The following is a 16,565-nucleotide window of genomic DNA, read 5'->3' on the forward strand; positions in this document are numbered from 1 at the left end:
TATGGATACATACTTTACTTAATTACTTCAACAATATAAATGGATCAATGTCAGAACGGCAGGAAGTTTTGAGAGAGGTTCTATAGAGAGCTGTCCTAGGATGCTGGAATAGAGACTTCTTGATCAGGTATATGGATGGCATGAGATTGGGAAGAACTGCAAACCCTTTGAAGGCTAGGAGTAGAATTCCAAAGGATCTTTGGAATCCTAGACTGGAAAGCTGGGTGGCAGATAAACATAAGGTGCTCATGTAGGGAATAACCAAATAAACAAACACAGAATCAGAAACAGAGTGGTTAGGAATGTTACTGAGATTGATCAGAAGAGTTTAGTCCATCACAGATTCACTATGCATGAGCAATATGATGCAGTCAAAAAATAGAAATGTACTTTTGGGCTGCATCAACAGTAATATATGGTATAAAATATGGGCGGTGAGAGTGCCCGCTCTACTCAGCATTGGTTAGGCTTCGCCTAGAGTAATGTATTTTCTTGCATACCAGTGTCTTCATGTCACCCTTTATTTTTGGAAGGCAGAATGCAGCAAATTCCCCTCCTGCCACTGCATCAGAGGCAACCATATGAAGAATCTCACCTGCCCTCAGTCAGTTCATTGGCTGCTTCAGGCAAAAGCTACAGTATTAATCCTTTTCACACCCAAACTGGAAGCAGCTTTTGAATGCTCAGCCAAAAATTTGAACCAATTCAGCAGAAATGTTAAAATTGGACTTTGCCTCTGTTGCTTACTGGGCCAGAGAGAAACAGTAGCCATTACAGACCATCATCTCCATCTTCTATTCTTCCATGATTCTATTTCAGGAAAGAAATCAGCTTCCCTGCTTACAATGCACCCCAATTTAGAGGCCTGATTTTTGGGAAAAAAGGTGTAATGGGGTATGCAAGTAAATACAGGCAGTCCTCGACTTACAACGTTTCGAGTTACAATGTTTTGCACTTACAACATTTATAAATTGACACCTGTTTCAACTTTATGATGTCAGTTTCGACTTTACAACACTTGATCCGATGCGACGTCATGCCAGCGAACAAGTTCGCTGTGTCGCTTATTTCCGCGGAGAACATCTGGCCAAACTTCCTTGGGCACTTTCTTTAAGAAAGCAGACAAGACTCCAGAAAAATCTGCAGCCAGGACTCCGGAGATGACTCCAGCAGAGAACCCTTGAAAAAGTCCAACCAAGAGCCTTTCAAAATGTCCAGCAAAGTCATCTCAAAGAAGTCCTTCCAAACCAATGTGATTGCTATTTACAATATAAATACATTAATGTACCTATATTACTCATCTATAACTGATTCTGGAGTATTTTTGATGAAAATAGGGTATCGAGCCTTGGTTCAGGAACCAATCCCCCATTTATAACATTGTTTCTTATGAGAAAATTTGTTCCAATTTACAACGTTTCATCATAAGACTTGGTTTTCAGGAACCAGTTGTGTTGCAAGTCTGAGGACTGCCTGTACAGTATTGTGTAAATTTCTGTCTTTCACACCTTAAGAAGGATGTGGTGAAGCTGGAGCAATCCAGAGGCAAGTGACAAAAATGATGAGGTGGTTGAAAGGAAAATTGTGCCTGAAGAAAAGCTGATAGAGCTAGGCCCGTTTAGCTCAGAGAAAAGGAGATTAAGGTGGTGGTTCGGGAAACAGGATGGGACATAATAATCGTTTTTCAAATATTTCAAAGGTTGTCATAAATACGGGAAGGACAGCAGTTCCCTTCCTGCAGAAAGCAGGACACAAACTAGTAGCTTTAAATTGAAGCAAAGCAGACTTAGATTTGATCTCAGGAAAAACAGAATAGCAGGGCAGTGGAATAGACTGGAAGTTACAGAATTTGCTTCTGTGGAGATTTCCAAGAGGAGGCTGGATAAGCATTTGACAGGCATGATTTTGGAGTAGCATTCCCACAGGGGGTGGAACCAGAATATGCTTGAAGTACCATATAACACTATGAATCATCTTCTTGTTCCCAAATTTCATGGGACTGTGCTGACTGAACCAAATGAAGTCCCATAAGGATAGCTTGTGGGAGGATCTTGCTGCAATGTCATGTTATTATTATGTTGGAGTGAACACACATGTGAAACAAGTTTTAAGTTTGTATCCTTTGATTTAAAACAAACTGTATAGGAGAGCAGCAGTCAATCTGTAGTCAATATGTGGCATTTACTAGATGAGTTATTAAAATAACTACCTTGGACATTAACATTTTGAACAAGAGTCCTGTATGATCTGTACACTTTCCTTTTTAAACATACCCTTGGAAAATAAACAGAGGAAGACAGAATACATTGAATCATGACTCCAGTCATTCAGTGATCTTAAAACAAACAAATATTAATTGAAATTCATACATTTTATTATTTTTCAAATAGTTGGCATAAAAACTGAATTCTGACTAATGCATTCTAATTATATTACTAAAATGGAACAAGAAGAAACACTTGTTGTTTGTTTATAACTTGGGCTAAATTCTGCCACCCTTACACTGAGCAGTGCCACATTGAAAAGAGATCCAAGTTTGCTTATGTCAAGTTTCACCAAGACATAAGCAAAAAATAAATAAATGAAGATGAATGATTCTGATCTTTTGTAAAAGTAGCATTTCTTGTTTCTTTTTTCTTTATGGTATTAGCACCCTAGCAATAACCATGTCTAATTCTATAACGCAATTAGCTTGACGTATATTGACAGGAAACACAATGATTAATCAAATATAAACTGGCAGTCTAACTGTGGCCACTGCCCCATCTACTGTCACTGTTCAGTGTGCAGAACTGCCTAAGTACAACTCTTTAGGCACTGCCTGTGGCAGAAGGCCACCTCTGTTTTTCCACAAAAACTCTGTTTTGTGACAATTTGGTTAGTATGGGCACAGCAGAGGATACGATACACACCTTACCCTATCTCTTTAGGTAACCTGAGCTGGATACATTCCTGAGGGAGGGGGGGAAACCTGCTCCCTCTGCCTACATGACTGGCATCACATACCTGGGTGAGGGGCTTGGGCTCCCTGGGGAGCTAGGAACTGCCAGTCTGCCCAGCAACTAGTGATGCATTTCAAATTGGTTGGCTGACAGCCAACAGGTTCTGGCCTCCATTGGACCAGGTAAATGAGGTCATAAGGGCTATATAAGTTAAGGACTGCCCAGGAGGAGGGGGGCAGCAGACACGAGGAAGACTCAGAGAGAGAGAAGAGCTGGACCATCTGAAACTTGCTCTCTCTCTCTCAAAACGCATGATCAAGGAACTGTCTGCCTCCAGAGGGAATCTCCACCTGCCTCTGGATGATACTTGTGACCAAGCTACCTGCGACCTTACTATCCTTTGTACCTAGCATGGGAGACTTATTGGGAGTGGGTCTAGATTATGCCTTGGGGTCCCCTTGGTTCGGCTGACTAAGGGAGACCGCTACTTGTGCTTCTGACTGAGGGAAGCATCTCAAGTTCTTTAAGTGAATCAAGTACCCTCAAGGGCTACTAGGCCTGTGTTTCTCAGGGTGCACAGAGCCAGAATCAAGCCCATCCATGGGTGGTTGCAGTGTTACCCCCAGGCTAGTGGGTGTGCTCCAGGAAGGGGGTCGGCCAGACGTGAGGCACCCCCAGGGAGGCACTCAGAGCCTGGAAGGTGGTCGGGCGCAGTGAGGTGGGTGGCTCAACGCAGGAGTGCCCCCTACTAGCCCGCCACACTGCCCTTCCCATGGCAGGATCAGATTCTTAAACTCTAATGCAGATAGGAACCCATGCTTTTAAACTTGTTCCCTCTTTTTCTTCTGTCTTTTGCTTATGTAAATTGATCTACAAATTTTATCTTTGTAACGGAAAGTCAGATTTAATGAGCGAAAGAGAAGATAAAAGTGAAGCAAATTTTACTGATTTAAGAGTGGAAGAATTACCGCCACAGATTGCACAATTTGTTACCAATTAGCATACATATGCAAGCACATGTGTGTACATACACACACACTCTGTTTCAAGGCCACTGAAAACAAGTTATTTCTGAATGCACGTAGATATTTCTAGTGAAGCCCTCCCAGCAAAAGCACAAAGGAAGATTTTAAATTGAAGTTTGTGCTTTAAATTGAAGTTTCTGCTTTCTAGAAAACTTTTACCAGTGGTGCTAAAGACTGACAACACATCTAAAAAGTATCAGGATGGTTACTTTGTCTTTTCATTGCTAATGATCTCATGGTTTCTCTTTGCTAACTTAATAAAAGGGTTGAACAATATTTCAATTTTAAACATTTTTCCTATTTTTCTTACAGATGTGATCAGAAGGTGTTTTACAAAGATGTGTCAGGGAGTGAAAAGAAAATCTGGGTGCTGAGCCCAGGTTACCAAAGGGGAAATACATACCCCAGAGGAGGAAGATGCCCTGACTAGGGCAAAGGAAACACTGCTGTGCTTTCAAAGTTGCTGCTCCCTCTGGATTGGAGGAAGGAGCTGGGGAAACACCAAGAAAGAAGCAGCACAGAGCGGATGCCAGCAAACCAGGTAAGGGGACTCTACAAACTTCTGCAGCCAACAGGGTCCTGAGTCCTCCAGTGGATGAAGCAAGGGAGTCCACTGAGCAGAAGTAGTTTGGAGGACCACCATCCAGAAGACGAGCGAGGAGCACTGGGGAGTTGTGAGAACCTGGTGTCCAAAAGGTAGCAGCAGAGAGCACTGCAATAGACCGGACTCCAAGAAAAAGGACCCAGTCTGGACGTCGAATAAAGCAAGAGCCCTAACCCAGGAGGAGTCAGAGGGCTGTCAAAGAAGCAGTCTCTCTTCCTTCTTTTTTTTTCTTCTCATTAATTTTTTTGTTGTTGTTTTGGTTCCCTCTCGGCCACACCAGAGAGGAGAAACAGAGAACTTGGTTAGAACGATTGCAGTCCCTGGGTGATCTTGGGAGGAGGTGTGGGGCCAGGTACCTGGTGAATGTGGACGGATTTGATTTACATTAATTATGGCCAATTGATTTTTTAACTGAATAACTGATCTAAGCCGAGGAGTGTCATTGGGATTGATTACCCGCTGGCCTATATATATCAGATCGCGTCTGAAGGGATTCCCCTATGAATTGGGTAAATTGGATGTATATTATTAGTTAATAGATTCCTTACCGAATGGACTTCATATGTATTGATCCTGAATGACTGCAATATGAATTATGGATCAGGTTAGCACCTGAGCCAAATTGATTATCTTTCTGGGATATACCATCAGACATTTCCCCAGCTAGTGAAGAGCTGTTGAAGGGACAACAGTACTCTGAAAGATCCAGACCAACGTTATTTACCATTTGATGTGGTGTGGTGAAGTGGGGTATAAGGCAAGGAGGAGCCCTGCACTGAACCCCTGGGAAGGGCTCAGCGTGATTGTCTCACTAACTCCAACTCCCAACAAGATTAAAGGTTCCATCAAGATGTGGCAGGCAAGGGTAGCCCACCTGAGATAGAAGACAGTAATACTCACTGGCTTCTTCCCAAACAGCGCATACAAGCAAGACATCTGGGAGGCGGGGTCCCAGGCCTTACAGAGTTACCCCCAGACAACATGCTAAAATTCTCTGTTGATCAGTGAATTTGTACAATTTTATGAGTTTTCAAATCAGAGACATTTCCATGGCAATATTTGGTGGTGGGACAAAACCACATTCCATTTAATTGTAGATCACGTGAATGGAGGAGACATTTGAATAAAGTACAAACACAATTACTAATGACAAAGACCCTCAAAAATGGTGTTTGAAAGGACTGATTCTTCTGAAGCAAGTTACATAGTAATCACTGGATGGTATATATAGTCAATATGTGATATGACTTAATGCAGTCCCAGTTCAGGGGAAAGGTATTGTTCTTACAGAATGCTCCAGTAAACTTTCCGCTAAATTGGCACTGCTGCAACACAATCCCATTAGAATAGCCATAAACCTGACAGGTTGGTAGGAATGTACCACACACCTGCACCTTGAAGTGGCTTCTAATATCAGACCTGTTGAGGGCATAGTGAAGAAGCTCATATGAAAAAAATTGTGTACTGTCCCTGCCCATTGCTCTCACTGAATTATTAGAGCTGAGTTCCACCACACATGCCATGCTCATCCATCTCAACTAAATAAAATGTTGGTTATGTAAATTAATTTTCTTACTTTTTCTTTTTCTAAGAAACAAATTATAGCAAAGCCTGCATTTTAAAAATCTTATAAATGCTTAAATCCTATAAATCCAGCATTTTTCATGTTCAGCAAGTTATAATGTATGCAGACAGCTAAGTGCGTTTATGAAGATTACTCCTATTTCTGTTTCTATGATCTAGGGCAGTGGTTCTCAACCTCTTTAGACTTGAGGCACCCTTTGGAAAATGTTAGCTCTTAGTTTTCACACTCTTTTTTTTACTACAAAAAATAATACAGAAGTTTTTCTGTTGCAAAGAACTCAGAAAGACCACAACTATGGATTTCTATTTATAATCTAAGGGTGTGCCCCACATGGAGGGGGCATGCATTTGCAGCGGCAAAAATAGTGGCACAAATGTCCTGCTACTTCTTGCCATTGTACACACCCCTGCACATGTGCTTTGGTGCAGGGAGAAAGGTCCCGCTTCAGATAAACTGCCCTTTCCCTGCTTCTCCCATCTCTTGGTGTGCTGGAGAAGCTGGGGAGGAACTAAAAGAGGGGAGACAGCCAGAGAGTCTCCCTGGAAGACCAAGCTTCCATGTCAGGTGCATGCTCCTGTGGTGTGCACCGTGCCACTTTTTTCATGGCATTTTATTTTGCTACAGGGATTTCCTGGTAGCAAATTTTGCCCCCACAGTGCAACTTTGAAGCACGGGGCATGTTGTAACATGCCAGGTGTGCAGTTTCTAGTACTGCAAAGAGGTCTGCAGCACTATAAATTGCATGTGCCTGCACATCTGGATCCAGCCTATGGTTTTATCTTGTGAATCATGTTTGTAAACCTAATAATATTGCAGTGCTAATACTATATGGCATCCTGTGTCACCCTTGACTGGATATATAGGAACATCTGGGTGCTGTGGCATTCCAGCTGAGAATCACTGATCTAGTTAAAAGCAGAACAACACAAGAGCAAAAAACCCTCATATACTCTCATATTATCACTCAGAAAGAACAGACACTCAATGAGTGCAAAACAGCTACAAGACAAGTCAACCTACACATAGGAAACAAGAAATAAACTAGTATAATGTGAGTGTAATTTGTGTAACAGCAGGTGGAACCAGGGAGAAGTCTCCAGAGCTGTGATGACTTCTAGGAAGCAGGGAAAAAGGAAGAGGAAGCTTGAAGCTGGAGTAAGGAAAAGAGAGAACAGGTGCACATGGAACATGGTAAGCCCTACACAAGAGTAACCAGTGGAGATCCCACTGGCTCAGTCATCGAGGACTGTGGATGGAAGGAGCCACATTCAAACTTGGGAGCAGCTGTAGGTTGCTGTTTGAGTGCTCTGGGACTAAAGACATGTTTGGAGACACTTCCAGAGGCGTGGGAAGGAAATTAAGGTGCTGAGTATATGTTACCACAATGTTGATATTTCTTTATCTTTTACCTGTTCCCTCTTTTTGGCCTTTTGGCTTGTGACCCTAACCCCTCTGATTTTCTATATAAAAGTGGGAACTCCTATTTGTTTCTTGTGTCACTTTCTGGGGCTTCAGGGTTGGCACACTAGCAAAAAACAGTGATCTTTCCTAAATAGGATTCAGGGAATTAGCAGGCCAATGAATGGAACCTGTAAGTACAACTGCCTCTCTTCTGTAACTAGAGGACTATTTGCAGCTCTACTATTTCTTTGCAAACATTAATACTGTATTTACTCAATTCCAAGATGAGCCCCCACAATTTAAAGGGGGGGGGGAGCCCCTCATCTTAGAATCAAGTAGAAGGGCTGACAGGGGCAGGGGTGGAAGAGGGGCAGACAGGTAGCTGCTGTGGCTCAGGGTCCAGCACTTCCCTGGAGTCATGGCTGTAGCTGTAGCTGCTCTCTATGCCCCCACCCCCCCCAACTGCCTCTGCATCCCAGCATCTCCTGCCTGTAGCCTCTTCCTTCCATCTTTACCCCCACAGTTTCTGTTCTCCTGCCTGCCCCTTTCTCTCCCCTTTACCTTTGGTCTGCACCAGTAGGCTCCATCTATGCTGCAGCCAGAGGCCCTGAGCATGGCTCCAGCCCAGACCCATAGCAGTGGCATGCAGCCCACATGACTGCTATGGGGGCTAAGCTAGGCTGGGGTTGTGCTTCATGCCCCAGGCATGAAATGGGGAACAGAGGCTGTGCAGGAGGGGAAGGGGAGAAGAGGCTGGGGTGTGGGGAAAGGAGGACCAAAAGCTGGGAAGGGAGGGGCAGGAGGATGAGCAAAGGCCAAGGGCAGGCAGGCAGGAGGGTTGGCAGGGGGGTAGGCACAAGTAGGGGCAAGCTGTTTGACCTCCCCACATCACCTGCTCCTCCTCAACCTAATTATAATAAGACGACCCTCCAATAATTAGATTCTATGCATGGTAAATTATAATAAATCTATAAATTTTCCATGTACAGAATCTAATTACTGGGGGGAGAAGGTCCATCTTGGGTTCTAATAAATATGGTATATACTAAGAAAAACAAACAGGGAGCCAGAACACAACACTACCTTATAAAGAATGAAACAACATTGAATTTGACAAGAATAGTAATGGAAACCTCTTCTCCCTTTTCTTGAAAGCAATATTTAACTATTAAAGGCAGGGAAAGCATGTGTGCAATAAAAGCAGCACACCATCACAAGTAAACTTCTGCACATTTAACCATTAAGTATTTTATATGCACCTTTTCTGAAAAAAGAAATGTCTTAGTGTCAGTGGAATCCATTACTAGATCCTCCACTTTTGTAAACTAGAGTAAATCTAGTAAAATCAACTGGTCTATACCAATTTAAAACAGGAATGGAAAAGCCAGACTCTAGTCCAATGATTAGGCACGTAAATGGACTTAAGGCTGCTGAAGTGAGAGTTTGAGTCCTTGTAAGAGACACATGCAGAAGGTGAGCAGGTCATCCTCCTGCTTGATGCTTTTTTGTGGCACAGTATTAAGGGTAAGAAGATGGTTATTATAAAAGTAGATGCATTCGTGGAATTTCAGGACATGAGCAGGATGGACTAGTATTGTCCTTACATGCCTAAATCTGCTTATCACCCAAGAGCTGGAACAGAAGTCCTCAGAATTAGTTTTGGTAAGGAGAAAATAAAGAGGATCAGGAAGAAAACTCAATATTTTTTTTTCTGTTGCAACAAAATATTAAGACAAAGGGAAAACATATTTTAACACTAACCTACAATTTTTCACACACCTCAGGTGGACTAACATTTACTATGGAATAAAACTGCTGATTCAGATCTCATATACTGTTTACTTTTAAACCAATGTTACTTACTGACATATGATATATGTTAGCGTAGCTGGAGGGATCTAATAAATTTAGAGCACCAGCTAGCCAGTAAAATTTTGGGGCATGCCTGCACCGTATTATGTAAAACACAGCATCTGAACAAACTAGTTTGAGCCACCAAAAACAGCATAACTGTGTTAGACCAGGGCTCTATCCAGGCTAATTTATCCTACTTCTCTCAGAAGAGCTAATTAGATATGCCCTCCAAAATAATGAAATTATAAAATAAATTATCTGAAACAACCCATTCAGTAAAATATTTAATTTAACATTAATTAAGCAGATTCACAAGTCTAATCTATGAAATTACTGTTTATCAAGAGAAAAATAGTTAGGCTTGGTCTTATCTGCAGTCTGCTGTGAAGCACATTTATGAATGTTCTGGTTATTAGATATAATACACACTTATTTGTAGAGATACATCAATACATTGGTCCATATCATGTAGGCACCAATAAAAGGAAAATTGACATTATTGGCCATTGGCATTTTTTGGCTGATGTGGCCGATACTGTCACCGATAAATGCTGTGTGCATACACGGCCACAAGATGCACACAGCCAGCCCTGCAGTTTGGAGAGCAGCATCTGACTGGTAAGTCTGTTGTGGGGGAAAGGGAAGAGAAAGGGAAGGGAGGTGAGGGGGGCAGATCGAGGCCCCTGGCAGTGAGGGAGGGCGTGGGGTGGGCGCTGGGGAGGGGGAAGGCGCTGCACAGCCAGGGCAAGGCAGGGCATGGGATGGAGCTGTGAGAAGCTTGTCCAGGTGGCGTGGGGTGCAGGGGCGCGGCTCCAACCAGATGCTGCTCTTCATGCTGCTGGGCTGCAAATTGGCAATTGGATTGGTATTGGCCAATATGGGTTATTAAAAATCAACCATTAGTATTGGCCCCAAAATTCTCTGCCGTGTATCCCTACTTATTTTAAAATATAAATATTCCTAAATTGAGCTCTATCTTGGTATTTTGGTAGCTGATCTAGTTTATAGCAATCTGATGCAAAACAGGATTTGTCAGCACAAGATGCCAAAATGAAAAAAAATCATCTTGGTCAATTTTTGCATTATTTTTGTTCAAATGTGCTTTCCTAACAGCAAACTGATCCTTTATATTATAACAACTATAAACATTTATTTTTCTGTGGAAAGCACAATTCCAAGGGGAAAATGGGCCAGCACTTAACACTTGTAAGTGTTTGAGAGATTTTAAAACTAAACCAAAACCCCAACAACCTTATTGGAACATTGTGGATAGTGAAATAAAAAGGAAGCAGCTCAATTGCATGCATTCATAATAATCTCTTCCTAATTTAGAAGTGCTCTTAATTTTTCTTTGGTTGCTGAGTACTAGACTTAGTAAAGAATGATCTGTCTTTGTAGACAGACCTCTAATTCATGTTGTTTTCAAATTCCACTGTGTTGGTGGGTCTGTCCTATCATTATCTTTTCTCATCGCCCATTGAAATGGTAACTTCTAAGGCAGGGGTGGGCAATTATTTGGGCTGCAGAGCCACTTAATGAGTTTTGGTGAGCTACTGAGGGCCAGGGAGGTGGGTGGGGAGATGCCAACTGATCCTACTTGGCCTCCCAGCTGCTGCTGGGAGCCTGAGGAGGGAGGGCTGCGCCCCACACCTCTCTGTTCTGCCACAGCTGGGGCCAGGCTGGGAAGCGTGCAGACTTCTCCACCCCTGCCTGGCTTCCTTTTGGTGCTGTGTAGCCTTAGCACTGCAGCCACTGGCAGTCAAGCCCACAAGGGATGGGGCATAATGCAGTGTGCTGAGTAGCCGTCCTACACTGTGAAAGTTGGGGCCAGCTGCCCTGGGCCAAGCCCTCCTCACAGCCAACACAGACTCACCTAGCGGTGCTGTGACAGCAGCATCTCATTGCAGTGGGTGGGATGGCTACTTAGTGCGCTGCATTGCACCCTCTCCTGTGTGGGCCTTGCTGCTGGCAGTTGCGGTGCCAGGACTGCACAGCCACAATGCCAACAGAAAGCCAGATGCAGGGATGGAGGGAATGGATGTAGAGGGGGCGCAGAGGAGCATGTATGCTGTGCCCAGCCCAGCCCCAGCTGCAGCAGAGTAGAACATGGCAGGGTGCAGCCTGCCCTACTCAGGCTGCTGGTGGCAGCTGGCAGGCCGGTTAGGATCAACTGGTGGATCAGATATAGCTTGCAGGCTGTATTTTACCCACCCCTGTTCTAAGGGAACTAGCTTTGTGCCCAAGTTACTTAGCTATACAGCATAAATAATCTGAAATAAATGAAGTTTATGGAACAGAAGAGCAGCATTGTTGTCACCTGTGCCACAAGACTAGTTAATTGTGGGAAAAAGTTTTTTTTTATTTTTTTGGTCTCTCATTGCAGCTGATGGAAAAGATACATGGCAGCTCCAAAGCTCTGGCCATCTGTGGATAGTCCTGTGCTGAACCTGGGATATTCCCTCCTCCTTGAGCATTACATTCCTTCCACTCAGATATTACACTACTGGAATTTTTCCTAACACACTTCCTCTTTATCATAGCTACACCCTATTTTCAACATATTTCACTAACATTCCTCATTACTGTTTATGAAATTTTAAAGTGAACTGCTCTCCGATCTGCTGATTTGATAGTATCTCTAGGCTGCTCCTCATTGAAATTTAATGAAGGTGTACTATAAAAAACCCACAAAAAACCAAAAAAAAATTATTTTCTCCAAATTAAAAGCATATCCTTAAATCTGGAGTTGAAATGAGCTTGGTTATAACTCTCATAGGTTCCAACAGGCTTTTTCCAATCAGGCTGTTTTGATTTAGTCTCTTTCTCATTTTCTCCCAGGAGTGTCATCTTTAAGAGTATCTGCTCTTTGTCAATATATTTCCTTAATAAAAACGCAACACACTCATGCAACACTGACAGGTTTAACTCAAAAAGAATGATGCTGCCCTTAAAATGAAAGATCTAAAAGCACGTTTAATACTTTTAATTATAAAATGAAAAACTCAGCCACTACACAGCTATAAAGAAAATGGATTTCCCAAAAGTAAGGTAGGACTGCTAGATGTCAATCCAGTTTTTGGTACTAGAATTTTGCCTTTGCACATCTGGAATTGCCACAGAGCCTGAAGTTTCACCTAAAATTATGCCATTGAAGATTCTGAGTTGAAAGTTGCTGTCACTTGTACTAACCTAACTTCTTCCCTTCTCTATATTACAGAAGGTTTGGAGACAGCAGATACCTAAATTCCTGGCAGGCATTACACTTAAGATGCGCTAAACCTGTTACTCGTGCCATGAATAGTAACACTGCCACATGTTCCAGGAATTAATGGTGCAACTAAACAAGATGCCAGCCACATAAATATTACGCAACCAATATGTATTATTTTTGTGTCTGGTTTCCATCATGTCTTAAACTGCACATGTGGCAGGATAGCAACAAACTGGAGCCAGTTCCATACTCCTGTGTGGTCTCAGGGGCAGGACCAACATTTTGTTCTAGCCCTAAGGACCATACTGGATCCAGTTCAGGACAGTACAGTCCCAGGGCTGGGACCAACAATCAGCTGATCGTCTGTCCTGACTCCAAGACCACTCCAGTTCACACTAGGCTGCAAACACCCAGCTTTCACCTTACTAGTGCAAGAGAAGCCCAGGATTGTGATCCCAAGCTTGCCTTCACTGGCAAGCAGTCATGGAGACATTGGGATCTGATGCCTGATCCCAAAATTGCATGTCTCCCAAGCAGGAGACTTGATGTTTGGAATTGGCAATCAGATCCCATCATACCATTAAATGAACATGTGCCAGGTGCTCTATGAACAGGCCATTCAGTAGCAGGCAATAATTCCAGTATTATAAAAACATATCTGTAGGAACTTTTTTGTAGTCCAGTAATACTACAATGGGAACAATGGTTGAAGTGAAAGCAATTAATCCAATGGTTTTTCAGAATACATGTGCTTTCTTTAAAAAAAAATGTTTCAGGATTTCCTCATAGATACAAGCCTTATTCCAACCTTTGCAGAGACCTGGGGAGATGAGAGGCAATACAATACAGAACATAAGAAAAGTGAAGGAATCACAGTTGGCTTGTTTGTGCTGGTAATTTAATTTATTTTATACAAAAACAAGTGCCTTAATAAGAAATTTTGGAAAGTGCTTCCCTTCACTATAATGCTTAATCAATTATATGAGTTTACACATGTTTACATTGTCATGCAAGTATTAGTTAATTAAAAATGCAAATTACTGAAGTATTTGCAGAGGCCCTTTCATGAAAAAAAAATTAGAAGACAAAATATGGCAATACCAATTTTCCTTGGTTCCCTAACAAGATTTAAAAAAAATTCACTGTCACACAGCACGGAGGTGCCCTGCTCCTAGAGAGGGGACACTGCCAGGGAAAGAACCCTAGCAGGGAATAAGGAGCCCAGCTGTGGGTTGCCAGGGCAACCAGGAGGTCAGCTGACTGAAAGGGGCAGGGCTTGGCTCCCATATCATAGACAAGAGGCCAGAGGCAGTTCCCTGCCAGCAGCCAGAGAGGCAGGAGCTCCCTAAGCCAGGGTGCAGGAAGGAGCCTGACTGCAGGTACAGCTTATGGCAGCTCTAAGATGCTTGAGCAATGTTGTTATAGCCAGGCGGCTTATGTTTAGGTTATAGCCAAGAGGCTCGAGTTTCTGTTTCATTTTGTTGTTACACCGGTGGTTTGGGTGAGGCTATTAGGGGTTGGAGGAGGCCTTATAGGGAACCCACAGTAGCGTGGGGACCCCAGCGCCAGTAAGGGTGCAGCGTACGGGGTACATAGACCCCAGCCCCAGAGAGGAGCATTTGAGAAGCCCCAGTGCGGGCGTGGCGAGCCCCAGAGAGGGGGCTCTTTTGAGAAGCCCTAGGGTGAGCGTGTTGCGCTCCAGAGGAGGGGGCAACACTTGAAAAGGCCCAAAGAGGGGGCAGCGTTACGGAGAAGGCCCCAGAGAGGGTCAGCGTTACTGAGGAGTACAGCCTTACGGAGGAGCCCAGTACGGGCACGGGGAGCCCCGAAGAGTGGGCAGCATTGCTGAAAGCCCCAGAGAAGGCTCAGTGACTGAGAAGTCCCAGTGTGGACGTGGAGGCCCCAGAGAGGGGGCAGCACTGTTGATCACTGGAAGGAAGGCCCGGATAGGATAAAGAGGGGCCCGATTGTGATAAGGCTGAGACAATGGCTATTCCATCGGCGAGGTGTGGACTGCGGTGTAGGGGAGGAAATGGAGCCGCAGATAGCGCCCCCTGGCACTGGGGCAGTACAAGGGCAGCCTCCTACTAATTAACATCAATTAATTAATTAACAGCAAGGCGTGGCAGATGAGAAGGTGGACGGTTGCCCCAGCAGCAGGTGTGCGGGTCACATTTTAGCCCAGCCCCAAGCGGCCACCTGTTACAATGGTGCATTGGCCGGGAAAGTTTTGTATGGCCATATGCATCATAGGACACTGGTTTGGCCGTATGAGGAAAAGAATCCTTGGGTCCAGAAAGAGAGAGAAGGGAGGGCGGATGCCTAGCCCAGATCCAGAGTTACAACCACAGGTTCTAGTGTTGCTACAGCAAGCAATACAAGGCCTACGGGAACAAGCCACTAGACAACAGGCTCTGTTAGCCAAAACGATGGAAAGCACCCACACACGACCGGTGATTCAGGTGGGGATGTGTGGCTATGGAGCTAGGAGTGGCCCCTATGTGGGAAATGAGCCACCCACGGTCATGATCGAAGTAACAATGGAGGGCAAAAAGGTACGAGCTATGCTGGATTCAGGCTCATTACAGACCATGGTGCAGAGTAAGGTGCTACCGACAAAAGAAAAGGAGATAGTGGATCAGGTACAGGTGCAATGTTGTTGCGGGGACTCCCTTGGAGTCGACAGGGTAAGGGTCATGCTTTAGGTAGGCGATAGAACCCGGCAGATGCTAGTCGGGGTCGTTGAGCGTTTACCCTACCCAGTAGTACTGGGTTGCGAGTGGCCTGAGCTGTTGGGGGAGATAGCCAGGGTGAGGCCAAAGGAGAAGGTTGAGGGCTTCGTGGTAGAGACGGAACAAGTGCCCCCTGAAGAAGAGGCTAGACGAGAGATGGATGTCACCGCTTTGTGGGAAGATGAACATTTTCAGCTGGAGCAGAGTCGGGAGGCAGGCTATTGCTATGCATTGCAAGAACACCTGGCTCGACGAGACGGTGAGGTCTTATGGCCAGAGCTCATGAAGGTGACACCGAGATTCGAGGTACAGAATGGTTTACTATACCGAATTGAGCGAGGGAGGCCTGGAGGGGAAGAGGTCATACAACTGCAAGTACCTCGGTGATATCGGCGAGCTGTCTTGAAGGTGGCTCATGAACTCCCTATGGGGGGACATTTGGGCCGAGACAAAACCGAAGCCCGCATTAGGGCAAGATTCTTTTGGCTCGGACTGCTGCGAGAGGTGGCGAGATATTGCGCCTCCTGTCCGGTGTGCCAAAAAGCAGACCCGAGGCGCCCCCCAAAGGCCCCTTTAATTCCTATGCCTTTGATAGAGGTTCCATTCGAGCGAGTAGCCGTGGACATCGTGAGGCCACTTCCCCGAAGCAGCACTGGGAACCAGTATATCCTAGTACTACTAGATTATGTGACCAGGTACCCGGAGGCCGTGCTGATGCGGACAATATCAGCTCCAAAGGTGGCAAACGAGCTATGGAAAATATTCTCTCAGGTAGGACTCCCTAGGGAATTGCTGATGGACCAGGGGATGAATTTTACTTCCTGCGTCTTCGAGGGAGTGAGTAAAGCCCTAGGGATTAAACATCTGAAGATGGCTGTCTATCACCCCCAAACAGACGGACTCGTGGAATGTTTTAATCAGACTTTGAAACAGATGTTAAAGAAGTTTGTGGCCGAGAGCCCGCAGGACTGGGATAAAATGATACCACCTTTGCTGTTCGCGGTAAGAGACGCACCCCAAGCCTCAATGGGTTTTTCACCCTTTGAACTATTATATGGCCGACAACCCCGGGGAATACTCGATTTGATTAAAGAAGGTTGGGAGGAACAACAGGATAAAGACCAGAACTCGATATAGATTCATAGATGTTAGGGTCGGAAGGGACCTCAATAGATCATCGAGTCCGACCCCCTGCATAAGCAGGAAAGAGT

General features: G+C 44.4%; 1 protein-coding gene across 1 annotated transcript in view; it reads right to left on the reverse strand.

Moving 5' to 3' along the window:
• Positions 1-16,565, reverse strand: part of UST (uronyl 2-sulfotransferase) — a 328,787-nt gene that overhangs the window by 61,146 nt on the left and 251,076 nt on the right. The gene's annotated exons all lie outside the window — the stretch shown is intronic.

This window comes from Alligator sinensis, unplaced genomic scaffold (assembly GCF_000455745.1).
Source record: "Alligator sinensis unplaced genomic scaffold, ASM45574v1 scaffold786_3, whole genome shotgun sequence".
NCBI lineage: Eukaryota > Metazoa > Chordata > Crocodylia > Alligatoridae > Alligator > Alligator sinensis.